We start from the raw sequence: 25,348 nt of genomic DNA, 5'->3' as shown, positions 1-25,348 counted from the left end.
TCACACATCTAAACAAATGGTCCAGTCTGCCTGACTTAAGTCCACACGATCCATATTGCTATATCGTAAATGTAGTATCCCCATACACTGGTGCTGGTCTAAAAGCTTATAAAAGTCTGGATGCTTACCAGTAGCTGGTATCCGTTACTATGCTTCCTTTTGCCGACAAATTCACCCTGGCGTCAATTGTCCCCTAGGCGCAAACTTTACTTAAAAGAATTGGTATTTACATTTTTGGACAATGTAAAGCACGGCACATTTGCACCCTGAATAGAGATCACTTTTGAGCACTTTGAAAATGTTTACTTTGTCGCAGTTACGTTTTATCTTCTGAACATTCATATCCTGTTTATCGAATGAGAATATGGCAGATCATTTTGGTGTAATGAGCTTTATGGTCGAGCACAAAACAGTTTTCAATACATGTGAAACTACTGTTTAAATCCCTGGTTAATCACAACAAAAGCAGCTTATTTACCTGGTTAGAAATGGTCAAAGGTAAGACACTAATGTATCTAGATAGCACTTACTAACATAGTATATTGAGCGTCTTTGACGTGACTCGTACATACTTAACATAAAATTGCTCGGAAATACACCAAACATAATTGTAAAAAAATGTTAGCTGCAAACAACATTGGTACCCATTGCCTCCCTGCTTGGCGCTCGGCATTAAGGGTTGGAATTGGGGCGTTTGGTCACCTAATGACTCCCAACACAGCAGTTGGGTCTAAAAAACCCGGCGCCGATCGAAGGCGACGAGTCACGTCGATAGCTTCGCGTGACAAAATGATTTCCGGTAGATATCATGTTGATGACTGATACTGGCTGAATAATAATAAATACAAATACAAATCCTGGAATACTTAAGGACTGCCAGCCTGTCAGTGTTGCCTTGGCACAACACCAGTCCCTTTGTTTGACAACAGATAAACATTGCTGTCTTCTGTCTCCATCAAAAGACATACAATTCCAAATCAAGTTTAGAACCTTGCCCACCGCACAGGAATTAATCCCCACAGTAAAACGTGGCGGTTATGTCCTTGTGGCGTGGTAATTGTGATTTGTTTTAACTCAACTGCCTAGTCAACTGCCGTGCACTCAAGTGCTGCTTGCCGTTCATCACGGTTCTCATTGTGCCAGTGATGTCTCGTGCAAAGGGTCAATAAGGCTCACTTTCAAGTTTCTGGCTAATTTGTTTTTTTTTAGGTGCGCCTTAAAGTCCGAAAATTATTGCACACTATAAATATCTAGTATGCAAAACAAATAGGTAGTACAAGTTAACATTATATCTATCTATATATATATATATATATATATATATATATCTCATCTCATCTCATTAGCTGCACCGCTATTAACAAGGTTCGAAGAGGTGCTTGAAATTCTTGACATGCTTAATTTAAAATGAAGTTTTTGTAAAAACTTTCAATTCTGGCCATGGTTCTCAACAAGTCTGTTTAAAAATGACACAGACACAGCTCTCTGGTTTCTTTCCTTTGCCATTGCATTACTTTATCCCTCGTGATTAATGGCAGCTGGCATGAGTTTGTACGGCATTGTCTTATGAAGCGTTATTTCCCCCTACGGGTTGCGCCAAAGAGGACAGGTGCATGCTACAACCTAACAGGGCACTACAAATTGTGTATTAGTGGAAGATTTCCATATCAATTTTGGACATTTATTATGGGTCATGCAAAAAAATAAGGTGGCGTTTCCGGGTGGTAAATTGCAATGGGACATTTCCTGCAACTGAAAATTTAAGCTACATATTATTACTCATTTTTACACATCAACCATATAAGAGGGGAGATTTGTCCCAGAAATACTTCGACACGTATTGTTTAGACCCCCCCCCCCCAAAAAAATTCACAATTTACTCAAGATCTAAAAATCATGTCTTGATAAATGCACACATATTTGTAAATTGCAGATATATTTGTGGCTCTGCAACTTACACGATTTACCCTGGATTTATTTTACTGGTACTGGAGAAATTGGAAAATTTGCTTTGAAAGTCCTTAAAAAGTTCTCGTATTTGACCATGAAAAGGTTTTCTTTTGGTCCCAACAACCAGAGGTCAACGAAAGCTTGTCGCTAACATAACTATCTGTTTCATTTCATCATGAGTTTGGACTTTTGTTCTATTTAATTGCAGAAAAAAAGTCAGCTAGACTGTGCAGCTTATGTGTGTGTGGTGTAAAAGTTAATTTGGTGTTGTGTTCACATAGCACAGGACCAGCTAATGGGCCGAGCAGCTGCCATTTGATTTGTAGTGTGCCGACTCTCCAGGTGACTTGCAGACTGACTCGGGGTAATGTTACGTGACCCGCGGGACCCCGTGCACACGTGCACGCTAGCAATTGCACCAAGCTAACATAAAACACGAGTTAAGCCTTGGCCCGAGCCTTGTTTTCTTTAATCGTCTGATTTTTCGACACCAGTGTGGAATCGAAACAAGCTACCTATTTCTCGAAAGTGAATGAACACCGTGGGAATAGAACGATAGTTTTATTGTTCATTTCTGAAAATTGAGATGGAAGACAAACTTAAAATATTAGTGAAAGATTGGAAATTGTTTTTGTTCATAACTAAATTTGAAAAATGATATTTTCTCTTAAATCTTATTTTATCACTTTTACAGCATTTTCCATGCAACATTGCAACTTGGGTACTGTTCTGACTATGTATTTATGAGTTAGAGATTTTCTGCAAAACACTTTGATTTATTATGGTTATTATTAAATTAAATTTGGAAATTTGGTCTCTAAATTATGTGCTGTTTTCTGATAAAACAGATCACATTTTTTTTAATCATTTTTCGCTTCTTAAAATGATTAGTTTAAAACCTTTGTTGTTTGTATTTTTTTTCTTCACCTAAGCTGACCTAAGCTGTTTTTGTGAAAAAAAAATATTTCATGTAATGTTTAAACTGAAATGGTCCATCTTTACACCTCTTTATCAAGCACATGCAGATGTCCCTTTTGTTTTTCTTTCCTTTGTTTTTCTTTGTAAAACCCAGTTACTCTTCTATATTGTTAGTTTAAACCAGGGATCTCAAACCCGTGGCCTATGGGAGGAGAGTTTGAAGCCTTTGCCCTTATGTGAAAGTTTAATGTAAATGTAAAGTGAATTATGGAATTATTTACTACCTATGACTACTTATTTACTACTTACTATTTACAACATATACTAATGCTTGATTAAAGGTTTTTTATTTTTATTTTTAGATTTTTTTTTTATGTCAAGTCATGTTTATTTGTGACACCCTTAATCACAAAGAGTCTCAAAGGGCTGCACAGACCACAGATTATCGCAAACCACAGACTATTATTACACCATCCCCTGGTCTAAAACCTACTCAAAAACCTCAACTTGAGGAAAATGAAGAAACCTTGAGGAGGGACCGCACATGAGATAGTCCCCCTTCCAGGATGACCAGGCTGCAATGGATGATGCAATAACAAATAATACACAGATATTGTCAACATAAAATATAGGTTATTCATATGCTTTAGAATAGAAGTGTGTTTTAGGATTAGATTTAAACAGTTCCACTGGGGTGGCTGAACTAATCTCAGGGGGAAGAGCATTCCGCAGCACTGGGGCCCGAATGGAGAACGCTCTTGAACCTGCAAATCTCTTCTTGCCTCTTGGGATCACTAGTAGACCAGCATTTTCAGAGTGAAGGCTCCGGACCAGATCATAGGGCGAAATTAAATCTGAAAAATATGAGGGAGCAAGTCCATGCATTATTTTGTATACTACAAATTGATAATTCAAAAAATAAATTTGAGAAGCGTGGAATGTTTATTTTATTTTATTTTTTTTTTCCATCAGATACAAAGATACTGTATTAATGTGTTTTTTTGTGGAAAACCTTATTCGACCCAACCTCACCCAGCCAGACCTTAGCTCCAGCAGCCCCTAAGAAAGCCAAATTTGAGACCCCTGGTTTAAACATTTTACCAAAATGATACATTTTCTGAAAAGGTAACACAGTGGTACCTCTTCTTAGAGCTTAAATTGTTCCAGGATTGAGTTCGTAGTTTGAATTTCTCAAGTAACAAGCATATTTTCCCGATACAAAATAAACTAATTCCAGACCTCCCAAAAGAATTAAAGGGAACCCAAAATCGCTATCAATCACTTCTTCCTGATCACTAAAACACATTCAAATAGTTCTTAGAACATAAAAATGCAGTAATAGGATACATTAAATGATAATAACGAACTAAATGCGAATGTATTATGTGCACTTACCATGGAGGGAGTTCCGTAAAAATGTGCACATAGTGAGGAAGAAAGGGGGGATCTGGTGCAAGGATTCACGGAGATCGCAGGCCTGTCAACGTATATGTTTTCCCCATATTTTATATGTTTTATTTCAAGTTGTGTTCGCTGTGTAACCATTTTTATACAGGAAAAGGAAATGAAAAAAGACCAATCTCGTCTTGCCCATTTCGGCTTTAATCCAGATCCTCTTAGTCACTGGTAGAAGATGACGTCATCGTAGATTGCCAATATTGTCGCAGTATTCTACTTAGTCTGCCTCACTGTGAATAAATAGATGCTTTTTGTATTCAAAATGTTTGATTATTACTTGAAAAGGAGAATTTGCAATCATTTATATGGTATAATTCTTAAGAGCTTAAAGTACACGTATAAATAAAGTTACTATAACTTTAAATGAACAAACACACACAGAAGAAACAACACCCTTTTTAATCTGTTGTAGATTGCATGCGCAAACTAAACAGGCTAATATGTGAGCAATCATGAACGGCGAACGGTCTCTAGCGGTCTCTATTGGTAACCTCTGGGACTGCTCACAAACTGGATTTTCCTTCATATAGCAAGCAAGATTCTTGTTGCAAATAAAACTGGAATACCGAAATACTTGAGTTTAGAGGTGCTTGTACAAAGAGGTACCACTGTATTGAGTAATTAAGTTGTAATGGTTAATTTGCATCTTTGGATATTAAAACACTGTGCATTGGGAACAAACGTTGTTATTAGTATATGGTGCGGGCCGTTAAGAATACTCATTGGGCCGCGTAAGGGCAAACATTTGGACACCCCTGTCTCAATTTCTCAAAGTTATTTACCGCATATTGAGGCACAAAGACAAGATCTAAGGGACAAAACGTCGGAGATAAAAACAGAAAAGCCAAGGCGAGGCTTTTCGTTTCACAATTAACTGCAGCGTTCCAGGGTCAGACATCTGTGATCCATCTCCTGGGGGCAGGCGTCTGGAGTTGCCCCCCGCCCTTTTACAAAATAGCCCCCCCACCAACCTTCACTTGCAACGACTTCCCGCCTGTTGCCTTAGAAATCGTTCTGCTCATTTTTTTTCCTCTAAACAACTTCAACTGACCTCCATCCATCCCTCAGCGTTTACATTTGAAACCGCAATACACATAAATACAATTTCCGTTCTTGTCGTCATTTGTTAGTTAGCGCTCGACATATTTGGCTAAGCTCCAGGTATTTTTTCTTCCCAGGTTATCGTTTGTTATGACTTTATTTTTACGACATTTTGTGTCTGTGAAGGTAGCAAGAATAGCGTTTGGATTGTTTATGAAGTCAGTCAGACGTTTTTAAAAAAATACATTTTAAAATCCTTGTGTGATCTTCTTGCAGGGTTCGTAAAGGGTGCTTGAAATCCTTAAAAATGCTTGAATTTTAGGATTGAAAAAAACGCTTTCGTTTTGGGTGAAGTGCTTATTTAATGCTTAAACCTTTGCCATTTTTCTCAACAAGTCTGCTCTCTTGTAGCATAGCTTTTGCCATTGCATTTCTTCCCTTGTGATTAACGGCTGCTGACATTAATTTGTACAGCATTGTCCTATGAAGCATCATTGTCCCCTACGGGTGGCCCTCAAGAGGACAACTGCATGCTACACCTAAACTATAAAATGTGTTTTAGTGCAAGGATTACATAACAATTATGGACATTTATTATGGGCCATGCAAACAATGAAGATAGCGTTTCCTATTAATAAATTGTAACAGGAAGAACTTCCTTCAACTGTAAATGTAAGCTACATATTACTCATCATTTTAACCGAACATCTATACAGTGAGAAATTTGTCTCAAAGATAAATATATTCCCAATTACTTAAGATCTAAAAGTCATGTCTTGATAAATGCACTCGCAAAATTTAGAATCACATATGAACAGATATAATTGTGGCTCTGGAAAATACACAATTGACACTGGATTTAGTCTTTTAATGGTCCCATAGAAATTGAAAAAATTGCCTTGAAAGTCCTTAAAGTGCTTGAATTGGGACATGAAAACGGTGTAAGAACCCTGTTCTTAGGATTTCTGTTCTGTATTAAGGGTTCGCACTATCTTCACAACACAACAACAAAAAAACAACTATACAGGCATTGCTAATTCTATTGGCATGTAAACACTTTTCCCTTATCACAGGTATGTGGAAGTCAACCTTTTCTATGGCTCCTGAGAGGATCTCGATACAGTATTGTATCATACACCAGGAATCGTTGTGTATTTTTCTTTGCTGTATAATACTTCTTGAAGAAAATGTTGTTCTTGGTCAATAGATTTTTGCACTTCTTGTTTTTAACAGTTTATAACAGAAATTAGTGTATACAACTCACACGTGTGTATAACGCTCACTCCTAAATTTTGATAAAAGATATGTATACAATTTTGTTTCACTTTGTCTTAGCTCAAACTAAGCGTTGTAAGTGACAAAATTCGTTGAATATGCGTGGCCATGATTAAAATAATTTATTGACAGCGTTCTCTAACATTTGTTTCTTGTACCATGAGTAAAAATAACATGATAATGAGATACAATTGAATGCTTTTTTGTGTGTCACCTTTATCACTAGTGGTTAGGGTTCGGCGTGCTCACTGATCTGGGTTTGATTCTCGTTGAATCCAATGTTACTCGATTGTGGTCGGCCATATTTTTCGACTGATCAATCATTGCACAACTGTAAAGCCTAATAATGCACTCCCAAACTGAGATATTTTATTTTAGGTAAAAATAAAAGGTGTGTCATACTTCAATAAATACGGTAATTAGATTTGATTTCAGTATGATTATGGGGTTTTTAAGGGTTATTGTTCTATCTTCGTTATTCATTATCCATTATCCGTTATCGGTCAGTTCATAATACGCCAAAAAGCCTAGGAGCCGGGACACTTACTCTCAGCCAAAAGGCCAAGCTAAGGTCCTAGCCCTAAAGCCTTGCTGCGATCATTACGAATGCACCGTTCCCGGAGGTACTGCAATACCGGGCCGATGCGTGGAGTGGACAGAGCAAGCTCCTATTCCATCTCCGGATTAAAAGCCTAGGAGTCGGGACTCTTACTCTCAGCCATATTCCACAGCCTAGGAGTCGGGACTCTTACTATCAGCCATCCTGTTCAGATACACACAAAGCCAAATACTGTAAAAAAAATATTTCACCAAAGTGAACAATAAAAGATTGCTACAACTACTTCTTGGAAGTCAATTTAGCCCACTTTTGCTACTGATGGTGCCTGAATAATACCGGCGTGTGTCAATGAGGCAGGTTTCAGCATCAATCTTGTCAACTGAAAGAAATTGAAAAAATGAATGTACATTAATTACCACAAACAATAATTATATTCAGTAGTGAGAATATATTTAGCGCAAGTATCTGTATTGTCAATGCTTTAGGGGTCGCCAATCGGAACTAGGATAAATAACTTTACTTAGGAAGCTGACATCACAGAGGCTGTCAATAGCTGAATTAGTATTAGCAACTAGCACTAACCACTCATATTGCTCAATTAAAACATTGTAAGATTGAAAGTTAACGCACTGCAAGTAAATCTTTTTTTTTTCTTATTTTAACTATTATTTTCTTTATTTATGGCCTTCTCCAGCCTCAACTGAGCACATATGTATCTTAAACAGTTAGCTGTAGCTTTTGTATTGTCTAGCATTGCTTTAGGGGTAGCTAGCTTAGATGAGCACATTAGTCACTGGTATTTGCAGCTTCTTTCATTTTTAATAATCAATTATTCCAGCTTGTGGTCAAATTTTAGATACAGCCCTCTGTCTATTTGACTTTTACACCACTGCCTTATCAGAATATTGTGACTAACCAGTAAGTCCACAATAGCCCATTATTCATGCTACTATTTTTTGATGATAAGAGTTAAAGCATGAAAATGCAACTTGTGATACTTTTTGTTAAGTGGGCTAGCGGCGCCACTCGACAGCTAAAAATAACGCCTCTTGTTTTGAGAATCATTGATCCTGTTATGGTACATGTTCAAAGATTGTCAGATATTTTTAGACTTCTGATAACATTAAGCCCACGTTTTTTGCAGGGTTGCATTCCAAAGAGGTCTTGCGATAGTCAACACCCGCAAGGTAGACACTTTTATTTATTAAATACTAGTCTATTACACATTAAAACCAAAGAACAAACCTGATTTACAAGTTCAAGCATTTGTTTAACCAAAAAAGTTGACAGCTTTCTAGAGTCGACATCATTCATAAGCTGTTGAGTTTAAGTGTGTTTTAAGCCTAGATTTAAACACTTGCTCTGAGGTTGCAGATTAAGTCTCAGAGGCCACAGAAATCCACAGCCCCGGTGCCCAAAAAGAGAATACTCTCGAACCTGCAGATTTCTTCTTGGCTCTTGGGATCAGCTTTAAAGACATCCAACATGCCAAACAACAACTAAAAGTACTATCAGTTCAGCCCAAAGTTGACTAATGCACTTATGTTATCGGTCTGACGATAAATTATCATGATATTTTCGCCATTTTTGTTTGGCTGGCTGTATTAAAAATGTGAACGTTTCAAAACTATCGACTTCAGATTATATTTTGGCGCAATCAGTTGGATGTTATAGCAGAACAGATATGTGACATAAAAATGCTGTTACCTTCCTTTACTATGTGGAGTAGTCCAACTTTGAGTTTTGTTGCAATTATGGGTTTAAAGAAACTCGAAATTGAAAAAGATTTGCATGTACGTAATGGAGTTTTCTAAGGCTGTTTTACGTATTTGTAGAAATTAGACCACAATGCTAATGACGCGTAGGCAAAAAAAGGGCGGGGCGACGGTTTAGCCAATCAGAATGCAGACCACGGTACATGCTAAAAATCCTTAGAGTAGCATAACCGCAAAAAGTAAAGGGCGATATAGCGAGAGACTGCTGTAAACAGTTTGAAACGGTTCCATCAGCACTGTTCAAAGCTGAACGGCCGTTGCTGCAGGGTAAAAAACGACCCCACCTGCTTTTGTGCGAAAAAAAGTTGAATTAGTCCATTGTATTAGTCATCATTCTTTTGCAATGATCTATTCCTTCTCTCATTCTTCATCCCGAGATTTTTGGGGAAGAATTAACAATTATAAATGAGCTTTCCCAAATGGGCAGCCATCTGCTGCACGTCCGGCTTCATCACTGTGCCATGATGTCATTTTGTGTGCGAGTGTGCGGTCCGAGCACACGAACATTAGCAGTACTGACAAAAAAACGCACTCTTAGCGGAGGAAATTGGCTACTACTGGGACGTTCATTGCATTAGCCGCCCAGTGTGTAATCAGCGTGAGCCCCGGGGAGCAGACGGCATCTTTTTCTGAGGAGCTTGCAGCTGTGTGAAGTGTTTTTTTTTTTTGAAAGGGCTAATGAGAGGGATTAGCATGGAGGTTAGCCGTGTGATGTCACGCCAAATGAAAAAGAAAAAGAAAAAAGACAGCCTTGTATCATAGGGTTCAGTCTGAGATCATGTCTTCTAATTGTTGCTTATTTGTTTGTGATTTTATTGAGTAATCTTAGTATTATGAACAAAATTCTGGTGGGCTGCCTGGCTTATAAATCCCTTGAAGGAAACCCTGTAGTGACAATTAAAAGCTTTACCTAAACCAACCATTGGTGGGTTGGATGTAGCAGTGAATGAAAACAAGTTGTTCTCAACTAGTCTGACTTCAGGACCCAACATTGCACCCTAAAGACGAACTGGAACCCAAACAATAAAAAAATAAAATACACTTATCAAATGTATCCAATGAAAGTATCGTGCGGTTTGAAGTGGAGATGGTAGACTATACTTTTTTTCAAAAAACAAAATAACCAGAACAATCATAATGAATTCAAGTACCGTTTATACTTGAATATACAGTAAGCCTCCCTTACATATAAGCAACCCCCTAAAGTGCTCTAACCAGCCAATATTTAATATTCAAAATATTAATAAAGCATGTACCTAGACATCTATAGTTATTTAATTATATATTAAATAAAGATTAAAATGCGGCACAGTTCATGTCATGGGAACCTGTCGTGGGTTCAAATCCAGCTCCAGACTTCCTGTGCGGAGTTTGTATGTTCTCCCCGTGCTTGCGTGGGTTTCCTCCGGGCACTCCGGTTTCCTCCCACGTTCCAAAAACATGCATTTCAGGTGAATTGGCCGGTCTAAATTGTCCCTAGGTGTGAATGAGCGAATGAGTTGTCTGTCCCTGTGTGCCCTGCAATTGGCTGGCAACCAGTTCAGGGTGTCCCCTGCCCACTGCCCGAAGATGGCTGGGATGGGCTCCAGCCCCCCCGCGACCCTAATGAGGATAAGCGGTACGGCTGATGAGATGAGATAAAGATTAAAATACTTATAAAAAAAGGTAAATATGTTTAAACCGTTTACCCTACTTTCCCACAGGCCTTCAATGGCAGACAATCGCACACCATTGTCGCTTTTTTTTTTTTTTTGCAATCGTTACCTTCTTTGACTCAATCGTTGTTGTCCCCATTTTTCACTTTTCATCACTAACTTTCTTGGGACCCATTATTACGGGCAGTAATAGGCAATAAAACCAAGACTATCACCAGAAAATGAGATGTGGTCCCTCTCAAACGTTCCAATTGAGCAGGGCATTATTGCCATCTACTGTTTAGGAGTGTAATTGGGCCCCTGTTTTTTTTCTTCTCAGCATTACTTTGGCAAGGCACTAAAAACATGTTCACAGCCCACTTTTGGGTCCTAACGCACCAGTTGATGCTATCTGTATCCTGAGGCTATCTGTTGGTTAGCTCAGTAGTTGGCAACATTGACTATATTCTTGCTTCCCGGCTATAATAATAATAACAAAATGCCCAAAACCCGGGTGTAATCACTTGAGCCCTAGGGGTCTAGTAGAGGTAAAATCGGGCCTGAAAAATTAAGCCCTACCTGACCCGGCCTGCGGTTATAGGGGCCTGACCGAATAAGTTCATTTGAGGGCCCAAAGTAAACCCGAAGCTGCACTTCGGCGCTGCTTGATTTCGGTCAGTGATATGGTGATATAGTACCCTAATACTATATTTTGCGCTCCCAAACTCAGAGGTATTTTTTTGGGTTACAAAAATTTGGTGTTGGCTATGAATAGATACGGTATAAGGAAAAAATAAGGTACTTTTTAGTCTTTTGTTGCAGCCCGGTGCAAATTGGCCCGGTACCAGTCCGCAGCCTGCGGGTTGCCGACCACTGGGTTGGCTAATTCATCAAAAGGGCACCTATATCATAAAAACAGAAAATACTGTACAATATACTTGTTTGTCCTAGATCAGGGGGTCACAAGATTCCTTGAAACTGAGACCTACTTTTTCCTCACTGATTAGTACGAAGGCCTACCAATTTTCGTCATGCATTCCCTAGAAAATATAAAATTTTACTGGTGAGCTATTTTCAGAACCCCTTGGGTACCACGTTATTGTCCCCCGTTTTAAATTTAAAAAAATGGGGTGGTCATTTTGTAAAGTATTCATTGTTTGAATAAAAAGTTAATATTGCCCAGAAAGACAACACCAATTGGCACGGATGTGTGATTAAGGTAGACTCTTGAAGTTATCTGTTTTGAGTTTTAAACCTTTTTTTTGTCAATTTCTTTGGAATCTTTAAGACTTCTCATGACTATTTTGTCAAGGCGAAATGGCAACGCGAAGGCAAAATTTGATGACTGCAGTAAAAAAGGGAAACTGGACAAGGTCAGTTCTTGACCAAAGACCTTGTTGAAGGTCCCACCACAGGTAGTTCCCCCTAATTTAAAACCCTCGGATACCCCGAAGAGTGTCTGAATAGAGTCTTTTGTGGCGTTGCTGGCTGCTGTGAGCATACCTGCAGACATCCCCCCAGGCTCGCATAATAATGGTCCCCACCAGCTGTGGAAGTGTTCAGCATTCACAATTGAAGCGCTTTGCCAAGTGGGATTTGCGAGCCAAGCACGTCACTCGAAAAGGTTTTGAATACAAGTGTCGATAATAGTTGCCAAAACTCATCTCGCTAGTTCAGGACCTGAAATCCGCCGTGTTTCCAGGATTTCCGACAAAGCGTCTCCAAAACAAACCCTTTTATTTATTTTATGACCTAAAAAGGAACGCCAGAGTCGGGAGGACAAAAGATTCAGAAAATGCTCAAGCTGAGTGCAATCCCGCCAAAGCCTGTGGGGGTATTGACTGTTATTCCAAGCTTATTTCAGAGGTTTTTTTTTTACGAAAACTTCAATCTTGGCTCCCCTGCTTCATTTGATTTCCGATTTTTTTGTTATTGAATAAGTGCTAGTAGCCTCGAATTTGCGTACTTTTTTAATAAATACAAATCTTGTGTTAATCTCTTTCCTGTAAATTTTAATCGAAATTTTATATGGATTACTGTTTTTTTATTCTCCGAAATCCCTGTGAATTTCGGGATATAGGTACAATATGTCTTACTCAGTGTAGAAGTATTTGTACTTTGTATAAGAGTTAAAACATTGCAAGCTACTCCTTTTGACCAGGGATGATGATTTTTCACTCTGCTTTTGTATCGACTCCGGTGAACTCCGAGTGAACCGCGGTCTGGATCTTGTAAAAGGAGGGGCGAGCCATTAGTTAATTATCTCAAGCCTTACGTATTCACTCTTTACTTTCGAGAGAAGCAGAGTGGCCTAAAGGAGGATTACATTCCCAAGTAGATGACCTAGTTTACCAGTGACCAATACCTTATGGAAAAAACATTGTATAGCCTCTCTGTGACTAATGTCCCAAACGATTTCAATGAAACGCAATTATTCGTGACTTTGTGTTTTAAATGAATTAAACCCAAAACTATTTTTCAAACTCCCTTTAAAAAGTCAATTGCCTATTTTATCAGGCTAGTCATGACAGGGAGCAGATGGAAAAATATTTAACTATGTACCAGTGAAAACCTTCTGGACAAGTTCACCTATTGGTCCCCAGATCCAACCTGCACCTAAAATAAAATACATTTGTAATGAATTACTTTGTTTACCAGCCAAGTCACCATATCGTCCAAGTTAAGTGTAAATCACGACAAAAGTTGAGTCTCCGTTTCAAGCAATTTACCTCACTTAGGATCTCTGTTTTGACAAACAAGTTTAGCCTCGGAGTGGTCATTGACTATTTTTCCTGTAAAGCAAATGAAGAAACTTGAGGTGGACTGGATGTCAATATGTATCTACTTCGAGTAACTTTAACACAAATTCATATTACTCGGAATAACTCAAAAGTGCTGATAGAAAGGTCCCAGCGGCACGACAGGCATCACTGTGTTGTGTGGGGCGGTACCACTGACCCTTAAAACACAACCTCTAAGGAAGGTAACCAGTCTTCTTTGTAAATATGGTTTAACCCATTGTTGAAACTAGTCACTCTGTTTTCTCAATCAGTGCCTTAGTAAAACGGCATAAGAATGATGTGACAATTTGATGACCAGACGAGTCATCATCACAAGCTCAGGCGCTTTTTTTCATCCATTAATCTCTATCAATAGTCGACTCCTCATCCCTTTCAACGCATTGATTTGGCAGCTTCTCCTTACGTCTTTCATTTGGTCTCAACACTTTGGCGAGGGTTTCCAAAAAGAGGCCTTTAGACTTAAAAACAAACCAGACTTCCTGCTTTTCCTGCTTTGATATTTTTGGGTCTCCTATGAGAGGGACTACAAAGCTATTCCCATTCCTGCCTTTGTTCCCTACTAGTGTAGGGCACCGTCAATCATCAAGAAAGCTTCACAACTGGACCAGATGCCGATTCATCTTTTTTGTACCTGACACACTACATTTAAGTTATATGTTTGGGTAATGGAGGCAAGCCGTCATCTTCCACTGACTCAGGCTAACTTGGTCGGCTGGTATTTATCAGGTCGGAGTAGGAAGTCGGGGGTGTCTGAGGAAGGGCTTTTGGAGTGGTGTATGTTTTTCCAATATGGGGGAAAAAACAATAGTGTGGACGTTAGGGAGCTGGGACCACCTGTGAAGGTCATTTTAAAAATGGAAAACCCCCATTCGATAATAAACAAGGTGATCATTTGTCATGTCCTGACTCAAAATAGTTGATGATGCAACCCACAAGCTTCCTGTTATTTTTACCTTGTTTTTATTCTTTGGTTATTGCAAAGTTCAGCATTTTTCTTGAAACTTGGACTACTTGAACTTGGACTATTACTCCTCTGTTCTTGTTCTATTGTAAGACAGGGTCAGACTGATATCAGATATCAATAATGGATTTGGGACAGAAAATAACATAGAAATGTCACATAGACATCAACCAAATCACATGAGGCTTTTTTAGCCAGTAAGATAAGTTTGTGTGTTTCATTTGGCTCTGTGCTGCAAGTCCCACAAGGCTTCGAGCATAATATCCCGGATGACGGGAAACCGCATGCACACAAGCAATCCGATTACTTGAATGCGTGTTTATGAACGAGTAATTGGAAAATGAAAGGAATAACTCAACTTCTTTAAATCAAATACTCTCAGCTAGACTTTGACCTTAATTGCGTTATTGTGCGCGTTGATGTGGTTTTACATATTTAGTATACTGTCAATATTCCGTTTCCGATCAGGTTATTGCCTGCATGTAAACTTACTCCCTGATCCTAGCAAACAACAAGGACCAAGGTGGCATAGCGCTTTGCTTGTCAACCTATTGCAGCTGTTATTATCAGAGCTGTAATCAAAGCAGGGTCCCATTGACCCCTTGAGTATAACCAGGACCAAGATTTGAAATTGTAGACTCTACACACACTTTGTTACTTTGTTGTATCAAGAGCAATTGCCACACTCCATCAGAGGGTCTGAACATCCCTACAGGTTGTCTCAGAAACTTAAAAGACCGTACCCTCTTTGTGTAAGGGACCAGAGTGTAAAAATCTGAAATAAGTTCCTTAATCCTGTTGCATTAAAGTAAGGTGCCAATAGCGACCACCTATTTTGCTCCCAGTGGGTTTCGTTGGCATTGTTCTGGTGTTTTGTTTCTCTTCTCTGTTGGATATACCTCGGTCATCCTACGCTTCCCCTGAGGCTGTTCAGATAAACCCTCTCCAGAGTTCTATGCTCGTGTCTTTTGTGGGAATCTCAGCAGGTTAGAGACTCATGAAAAGTCGGGATTAAGGTGCGCTCATCGTCTGTACAAAAGACTGTGGGAACAATGCTTCCCAATATCTGACAAAATACCCTCCGTGCAAACTCTGCGGGCAACTGATTTCCCGTGTCTGCTCTGGAAAACAAAAGCAGGGAGATTTGCAGCAACGGGAGGGTTTTCTCTTCCATCCCTTTCCACGTTTATGGTTCCTCTGGCTATTTTCGGGGCTGAGGTGGGGCTGGAAACAGTTAAACATAATGGATGTAGTGTCGGGCCTGAGGGCCCCTGCACTCTAGAGTGCTAACAGTGGGAAACCGACTTGCTCGGGGCCCCTCAGAGCTCCCCAGCAAATACGTAGATAGAGGTGTGAAGGAACCCCCAATTTAGCAGTTTCACTTTAAGCACTATTGTTCTTTTTTGCCACGTGTGAAATTCTAATTGACGGTGGTGATTGGGAGAAGTTTCTTTCCAAACCACACTATCCAATAGACTCACCAGATCCCCTGTGAGGTGTTTTTGGTCCACAGCCTACACAGGTGCGTTGCCCTTTTACAGCAACTACTATTCTTTTGCTCTATTTCCCACGCCGACTTCCCCTGGACGTCACTATTGGGATTTCCTTACCTCAACACATCCGTTTGTGTGTTTATGCTTAAGTGGTGCCCCGCTCTGGCCCCTCTACATACCCGATTTCAGTTATGTGTTGGGAAAACTCCACATTTTCCTTACTTTCTCTAACTTTAATTATTCTGCCTATTGGAGATCCTTATAGAAATAATTGAGGCGCTGGCATTTGCTCTGAAACTGATTTGACTAGTTATTTTTTAAGATTTATCATTCGCACTTTGAACTCTGTCCCAAGGCTTTTTATCCAAACAATGTAAAGCATTGTTTTTAAGTACACTTTGATTAATATAAACATGCTGAGTCTTCATTTGGCCTGCTGCGCTTTCCCATGATTGTTTGCATATTTCACATCTGCCTTCACATGCAGGTCCAGGGGTCTTCATGGGCTCCAGATGGTCATGATGCTCAGCTTCTCCGGTTGCAGACAACGTCCACCCATTTCCCTTTGAATTGTCTATATCACGTCTTTAAAGTACGACCGTAAGCCATCGGATACTTTGCCCCAGTGCGTTTGTTATTGCCTTTTTGAGACGTTGCTTGGCAACCTGCATCTCACAGCAGGCTTTTATGTGGCCGTTACGCAATTTTATTATTTTTTCTCTCTCCGTAGGAAAACTAGCGACGGGTTCCATCCGGTGCCAAATGTTCCGTTCTCCATCTGTATCTTCCATCTTTCTTTTTTCCTCACGTTTGCTCTTCGGCGCCCATCTCTTTCCACACAAGTCGACCCGGCGGTAGTGATGTAACCTTCGTTCAAAGACAAAGACCTGCATTTGTCCTCCAAGGTTGAACAAATATACATGGTCCCAGTAGAGTTGTCCCTCAGAAAGAAACAGAAAAGACTAGCCAAAGAATACAGGAAAACAACAGGGATTTTGACAAACTTTTGCAAAAGATGTTGGTCACTGTTGAAACAAACTTAGTGACTTAACGTGATAAGCAAGTCAGCCATGATGCGGTTGCCCATGAACAAAACCACGGAAGCAACAAATATATTTTAACATAAGGTTTAACTTCTGTTTTTCACAAGATAACCTTCAAGAGTCTCACTTTAAGCATACACCATCAATGTGTCAAGGGTGTTCTTTCTCTAGTCTCTTCTGCATCTGCATCTTGACAGTCAGGTTTTCACAAGACCATTGATCACCTTGTCATGCGAAACCGACAGGCGGCGCTAATGTTTTACGCCCCGTGTCGTTGCTTTCTCGGCCCGCTTTGATGCAAGCCTTCTCGACTGAGTCTGAACGTTGTTCTCTTCGTCTTTGACACACACCGATTGTCACTTTCTGACAATTTCATTGAACATTTGTGATGCGGCGTCTGTAATCAGGCCCACCAGCGACACTTTAACTACTTTGTCTTTTTTATTGCTTCTCTTGAATCCAAGGAATGTTTATCTGCTGCAAATGCCTTTAGATTTACTGTTCTACTTTCCAAGGCCAAAACCTAGTGGAAAAACTTTAGGCATGCAGTTTTTACTTTGGGACCCTGCATCAAAGACATATGCGTTTGATGGTAAAGCTAAAAATGTGCTTCAAATCCTCTGAGAGATAAGACTGTTGAAACACATAAATGAAAAGCTACAGTAAGCTTCATTGTAGTATAGCACAAGAATTTCACTGAATTAATTTCCTAGTCCTATGCAATTTTAACCCGTATATTTGGCTGTCTTCTGGGGTAAGAGTTGAATAAAGAGCAGTCAATGTATTAGAGATTTGAAGCCCAGTTCATGTTTAAGTACTTGACTACATAGCTTAACTGTTGATTATTTATAAATAAGTTGGCGGCCACGACCATGAAGAATGATGATAGATCAAATAACAGTTAGTGCCTTGCTCAAGAACACTAAAAAACGGTAATGAACTACAATATTTAGTTTCACATTTTAATGCATAGCAATGAGCCTGGGACACAACAGTGAACTCTCGTTAAAACGTAGGTAACTTTTCACAGTTTTGCTTCTTCACTGATCTGCATTGTGTTTTGCATTCTGATTGGCTAACCACTCTCTGCTTCCTCTCCCTGTGCGTCTATTTGTTTTGGTTCAATATGTATACACACAACAGCTTGCTAAATTAACTTCACGTGCGTGCAAATTCTCTTGCAATTTCAAGTTTCTCAAACATGAAACAAAACATTCTGCACGGACAAAAGGTATTGCCTTGTATAATTGTAAAAAAATAAACATTTCCACTTCACTGATTTTGCCAAAAACGCGTTATTTCTGAAACGTAACCACCACAATAAATGAGGGTTCACTGTTTATAATTAGGAATATTTATTGATGTTTATAGTCCTATATGGAATGTAGTACCATATTTTCTGGACCATAAGGAACACCTAAAAAATACAATCATTGCCAAAAATGCGTTACCATATACGTTTTTACGGTATATTACCACATTTGAGAAATAATTATGCAATGATTGATCGACCCAAGTTTAAAAACTTTGTATGCAACGGGACTCGAACCAGAGTAGTGAGAGTGCCAACACTCTACTACAAGACCACCACTGGTACAAATGACATGTGGCAAGGCATTCGACTCTATTTCATTATCACTGTGCCAAGAACATACATTTGCATAGTGCATTCTGAAAGGTTAGTCTACTTCTTCACAAACAATGTTAATAAAGTCTTTCGCCAAAATACTATACAAGCTCTTTTACGTACACATACATATTCAACCGAGGGGTGAAGAAGTGGAGATGTTGTTTTAACCTTTCAGAAGGCTCTGTGCAAATCAGTGTTGCTTAGCACCATGAGTAAAAATAGTGTGATAATGGGGTCAGCTCTAATGGTATATCTTCAACTGTTGGCGGTCCAACCACCACAACTTGAGTTTGATCCCCATTCCATACAGTTTTTTCGCTCTTACAGTAGTCTCAGTTTCATGTGCAGCTTATGCATTTATAATACAAATGAGTACTTTTTGGGGGGGTGCGTCTTATAATGAGGAAAATACAGTAATTGTTCTTCTATTGGAATAGGTGCTTTGGTTTCGGTATGTTTCGGTTTTCTGGAATTTGTCATACTTTTCCCAAGTCCAAGTTAAAGTAGATTCATCTTTTATGAATTTGGGGTCAGTCAAATCTTCCATAAGATTTATCTGTGCAAGTCCTTCAGTTGGCGACTGAAGCCTGACTTGAATCAAACCATAAAACCCCAATCCCTACACCGCTTGACGCTGTTTTCTGTCATTTTGGTGAATGTACATGAGGCTGCCACAAACACAGGTGCTTAGTAGTCAGCACTCGGTCTGGATCCGGTCCTATTGAGAGGCCTTATCCCTCTGGCCTTTCATGCTTGGCCGCCACTTTGTTTTTCTGCATGTGGAACACATTTGCAGGTGAACATAAAGGTCAGTCCGGCGGCAGGGCAGTGAATCTGCCGCACGTCCGGACAGGCTTCTTGACATCGGCGAGCGCTCTTATCTGAGCAAACCCGGAGGAGGTTGACCAAGCGGGTGAGCTCATCGGCTTTGATTGCGAACAGTCCTTGCGGGGCCACATGACGGGATGTAGCTCTTGGACGAGGGCCAAGAGCGCTGACAGAAAGCCCGGAGAGACAAAAGAGGGGAGATCCAGCCCTGCTTGTTATTTTAACCCAGATTCGCCGCACAAGTGTGGCCACCATGTGGACTCTTTCAAAGACTGACCTACCGCCTCCCTCCCTACCCCAGGCAGGTTACCCAATCAGAGGAACAGGAGAAAAGCTTAAGGCGGGACACTTCAGGACCGCCCGCCCTGAAAAACTGGACCACGAGCCTCCTCCTAGACGGGCGGACTCGTGTTTGTTTTTTTCGCTACCGAACTGGGTGATTTTCTTCTGGACACGTGGTGCGGCGGAGCTGATGTAATCCAGTGCCGATCAAAACATGGCTGCAGATGTGCTGAAGTGTTAGGAAAGATTGGCCTGACTGCTCGTGGAAAAGCTGACTTTGCTGTCCTGCTCTGATTACAGCAGCAATATTTCCTTCATATGTGACAAATCTACACGCGACCTACTAAACCATTGTTCATTGTTGCTGGCTTCACCTTTCGGGAGCAGGACTTCTGTATCCAAACCACCAGGACGCCATTTTTTGTCATTTATACAATACTATCCAACAATTCTGCTGGCAAGAAAGCCCTAAAATTTTGTGGGTTATTTTCATAATCATGCACATTTTTTTTGACTTTTTTGCAGTATACTTGACAATTTTCTTTTTTAAAATTTGTATTTGTTAATTTTAAGTGTTTCAGACTTTTATGCTAATTCCCGTTAGCCCCAGTGTGGGTTTTCACTTTATAAGTTAGCATTAGCCTAAATGGTTTGGAGATGAATTAATATTGGACCAGTTTTCCTTGACATAATCCCCAAAAGTTTAAACAAACTAATCTTTTTATGAAGTTTTATCATTTCTTTTAAAACTATACTATGCTAACTATACCTATAACTATATTATTTTATTTAATTCACTTGTCCAAAGCATTGCACCTAACAACAATTCCGAATTTTAAAATATTTTTTCTTTAATTTTGAAGCATAAACTATTTTTGTTTGACCACTTAGTCCTTCAAATAATATTCTATCGTTTTAATACAGAATAATGCATTTTTCATAAACCCATCATTCAATGCTGGTGTAGAGAAAATTGCTTTTAAATTATGTTTATTTGGTTTAGAATCTTATTGGTGGTTACCGATTCGGGCAGCAGGTGGTGCCCATGGTTTCCCACAGAAATAAGTTCAAAATAGCCTCTTTTTCTCACCAGCAACTATCCTAAATAAAACAATACTCTTAAACGAATTGTATTTGAGCTTTGAATGATCAATTTTGCAGTCAATTGATAATGATTAGGATTGATCAGTCCAAAAGAAAATATAAAGACACACGAATACATCATGCAACTTTGTTTGATTCTAACAAATTTTCTTCAACAAATAGCGGTATTGAAAAGTTGTGTGACAAGAATTCTTTAAAAGTTCATCCAAGCAAAGCTGGAACAAAACTTCATCGCATAAGTAGTATTCTAAGTAGGCCTCAGAATCTGTTCACACAATGACAAAGTGGTAAAAATGAACATTTTGCTTCGATTTTAGTGTTTTCCTGTCATTTCAGTCAACCATATCCTCACTGTGTGGTCTTTTCCACCCTTTCTTCCTCATGTAGGTCATGTTGTGAAGTCTAATGGGAAAAACTAGAGTCCCTGTCTTATTTAGACAGAGCAAAAGAGAGCAAGAAAGAGAAAAAGGGAGTGAAAGGGAGAAAGAGTGGGAGCAAGAGCGATAAAAGAGAGAAAGCGTAAGAAAGAGAGAACTAGAAATAAGATATAGAAAACGAGGGAAATAAAGCTAACAAGAGGGATAAAAAATAGATCAAGAAAGAAAAAACAAGAGAAAAATAAAGAAAAATAGAGAGAAATAAAGCAAAAGAAATAAAGAGAGAAAGGAATAGAGGGAGAAAAAAGGAAGAGAAAAAGAAAAGTACAGAATAAGACTGAGAGAAAGAAAGATAACACGAGAGAGAAAAACGGGAAGAAAAAGCTAGAAACTAAGAGAAAAGGAGAGCGAGCTACAGAAAAAAAGAGGAGATCTAAGTAAGATAGAGAGAGGAAGAAAGCTAACGAGAGAGAAAAAAGAAAAATAGATCAACAAAGAAAAACAAGAGAAAAGTAGGGAGAAATACAGATAAATAAAGCACAAGAGAGAATGGAAGAGAGGGAGTAAGACAGAAAGAAAGATAACACAAGGTAGATAAAAGAATAGGAGAGCTGCAAGAGTTGAAGAAAGAGAAAGAAAAACAGAAATAGAAAAAGAAAAAGAAGAGTGAGAAATAAGAGAGTGAAAGGAAAGGGGGCAAAGGAGATAGAAAAGGTAGATGTCAAGAGAGAGTAAAAGAAAAACAGGACAAAAAAGAGAATAGTGTAGAGAGACATAGAGACATGAGAGAAATTGAAAACGGAAATGAAGAACGAGAGGGAGAAAGAGGCAAAAGAAAGAAAGAAAGATAGAAATAAAGCTATATAGGGTGCAACTCATTTTTTGACCCTTTTTTTCTCTTGTGCTTCTCTCTTCGCTGCTGATCCAAGCAAAGCAGCCACAAGACTACTGCGCACGAGCAGCATTCCAATAGACCCCAGGTTTTGTTTACACTACAAGAAAACGTAAAAATGAAAAATTCGCTCGGATTATTTAGTGTTTTCCTGTCATTTCAATCAACCATCTCCTCACTGTGTGGGCTTTTCCACACACTCTTCCTCATGTAGGTCATGTTGTGAAGTCTAAAAGGAAACACTAGAGTTCCTGCCTTGTTTTGCATGCAAAGAAGAGATAAGAGCAGGGGGGGGGAGAAAAAACAAAAAATAAAACTGCGACCCTGAGGCTCTCCATTAAACATCTGACCCGAGGTCGGCCCGATAGCGTAACGGCTGCCCGGGGCTCACGTGACTGCTGATAAGCTAGCACAAACGGCTCCATTGTGGATGCTTGGAATCGACACAAAGATCTGATACAGCAAGTTTGTGGAAAGTTTGGCCTTTGCGAACATAAAAGACGTTTGGCCTTTTCTCAAATTTCTTTTAAATTGATGCCAGGCCTCAATTGATTACAGAGTGCGTCATCTACTTCAAGTGGGTGTTATGTGTTTAAACTTATTTATTTGATTTCGGATTTTTTTTGCAATTTGACGCACTTCCATGGTTGCGCAACACACCTTTGTGGAATCTTAGCATCAAAGTACTCTAAACTAGAAGTCACCTATGTTTTGAAAGGGACAGTGTTTACAGACGCTGCCCCACTCAGGGTTGGGTAGGGTTACTTTAACTTGATTACTTTCAATTACTTTTGGATTACTCCAATACCAAATATGCTAAAAAAAAACAAAAGAAACTAAATATGAATACAATTATGACTCACAACACGTGGTAAGCTTTCTCTCCTGGCTTTGATCTCTTTGATCTCTGGCAAAACTAACATAAAATGCGACAGAAACAAAATGAAAATAAATCCAAACAGCTTGCCAACATCATTTTTGCCGTTCCATGTATTCTGTTACTCCCCAAGCCTGCACAAAATTTAGTCATTTTATTCATATTTGGTTTATTTTGTCTTTTATTAGCATATTTGGTATTGGAGTAATCCAAAAGTAATTGAAAGTAATCCAGTTAAAGTAACCCTACCCAACCCTGGCCCCACTTACGAACGAGATAGGTCCCGGAGGATCGTTCGTAAGTTGAATTTGTTCGTAAAATGCTTCAGTGCTATATTTTGTATGTCTAAGGCTTGTATAAGTAACCTTTATTGTTTTGTACTGAAAAATAAACATTTCATAAAATAATGTGCTCTATAAAGATAAATAAAGTCAGTAGTGCAAATAAAGTGTCAACTTTCTTTCATTGGCTCTCTTGCCATAGTGACAAAAGATGTACAGGTTTTTGTTCAGGAACCGCAGCTTTTTCATGTGTATATGTATATTTGCAGCAGTAGCATACCACGTGACCACACAAATGACACCTGACCATGTCCTTTTCTGTTGTTGGAAAAAAACGTCCACACCTCAGTTTTGCTTCTAGTAGGGGTAGGAACATACATTTAGCCCTCTTTTCTGCCTGCCAGGCAGAATGCAGGAGCAGGTCATGTAGATAGGGTTGACAAAAGTGTGCCTGTCAGTCACAACCCAGGCATAAACTTAGAGAGTTGCTGAAGGCGCTGGGTGAGAGAGAGCAGGGGTGCGCAACTTGGGGAAAACTCGATTCTCGTCATATGTCACATTCTACCCGGCCGTCTAATCACAATGCAGGCGGGGTGGGACAAACACCCGAGTGCACACTTTAATAATACAAGTTTATGAGACTCTGGCGGGACGATTTAAACCCTGGCAGCCCGCCAGGATCTTCTTATGGTATGAGAAACACTACAAGGTTCTAAGTATTAGAAGTAGGGTCCAAATAGGCTCAGTCAACCTCTAAAACTTCTGCCTTCCATAAGAGAACTGAGTGATGTACACGTGTAAATTATAGGCTAATTTTAAAAATGATTTTGGAAGAATTGATAAAGACACTGATCATGTCAATTAGTTCTCGTAACAGTTAAGAATACAATTTTCAAAACGTTTCAATGACCCATCCCTGGTGAGCAGTCTGCAGGCTACTTGGGTGTTCCTAGGTGTTATCTGGTGCTTTCAGCCACTACATTAGTGACCCCTGCCCCATGGTTTCTACAAATCGCCTTTGATGTGTCTTTGATGTTCTCAGTCCTCCTTCAAGTCCCGCCTCTGCTTTTCAGCCAGCGACGACCCCGATGTTCAATCGCGCCAGTGCTGGCCGCAATCGACCAGACGCCTTTGAGAGTTGGCATGGTCCCAGGGCCGCCTTTGATGAGGCTTTTGTTTGACTCTCTCGAGGGTCAAACATTTTTGGCCGGCCTAATTCCTCACTGTCAGGAAAACGTTCACGAAACTTGTGATTCCGCCCCGGTAATTGTGAGCAGCTGCAGGAATGGATGCCAGGTCGCGGCGGGACGCTTCACCTTTGTACCCCTTGGCTGCGATTGCTCATCTGCTAAGCATTGGTGGCCATCAATGTTCCCTGTAATTTTGCACGGGTCTGAGCGTTCACACAAAGTCGGTGAGCAACGCTTGAAACAACAGTGAGCAACAGCAATCCCAAGTGTGGCAACTAAGTCATTATCAGATATGTCCAAAACTTGATATCACGTTACATTTTGCCGAGTTTCCGGCAATGCAAAAAAAATTTCACCATTGAATGAATTGACTCATGTATTATTGCAAAGGTTGTACGGCCTACAAACGTTATTTGTTTTTGCAACAATTCTTTCACAAGATTTCCATTTCTTTTTTTTCCTGGTATCTTTTGTCGCATACTACTAACATTTTTGGGGGCTTATTTCGTCGGTTGCACGATACGGAACTGTATTTAATCACATTTTTAATGGAAGTACAATGTTGGCAACACGATTGACTTGGTATAATTGGAAACTATTTGAATGCAACACAAACTTTTTCTTCATTTTTCTGTTTTTTAAAAAAAAAAATTAAAGTCCTTTAAAAAAATCTAATTGTGTTTATTTTTTCCTATCTGTTACTTTTTCTTTTTGTTCTCTATTTACTTTTTTTCCTTTGTTTTTTTCCCTTTTTTCTGGCTTTTTTCTGAATTTTTCCTTCTTTTTTCTCTTCCTTTTGTTTCTTTTTTTCTCAGCTTTTCACTACTTTTTCATTTTGGTATTTTTTTCTATTTTTGTTCTATTCCCCCTTCCTTTAAGTCATTTTGTGCATAATCTTACATAATATTTGGTCATATAGGGACGAAAGAAGCAAAAACAACCTGAAGAGCCGTTTAGGACCCGAAAGAGCCGGTTCCTT

At 39.4% G+C, this 25,348-nt stretch overlaps 1 protein-coding gene and 1 pseudogene across 1 annotated transcript in view; one reads left to right on the top strand and one right to left on the bottom strand.

The window, feature by feature from the left end:
* lhfpl2a (LHFPL tetraspan subfamily member 2a) overlaps positions 1–25,348 on the top strand; it is a 46,251-nt gene that overhangs the window by 8,343 nt on the left and 12,560 nt on the right. The gene's annotated exons all lie outside the window — the stretch shown is intronic.
* LOC148350354 (U2 spliceosomal RNA) lies at positions 7,251–7,332 on the bottom strand (annotated as a pseudogene).

The sequence above is a fragment of the Urocampus carinirostris genome, chromosome 16 (assembly GCF_059441175.1).
Source record: "Urocampus carinirostris isolate Australia breed hairy pipefish chromosome 16, RoL_Ucar_1.0, whole genome shotgun sequence".
Taxonomy (NCBI): Eukaryota; Metazoa; Chordata; class Actinopteri; order Syngnathiformes; family Syngnathidae; genus Urocampus; species Urocampus carinirostris.
This window is presented reverse-complemented; position numbering and strand designations above follow the sequence as displayed.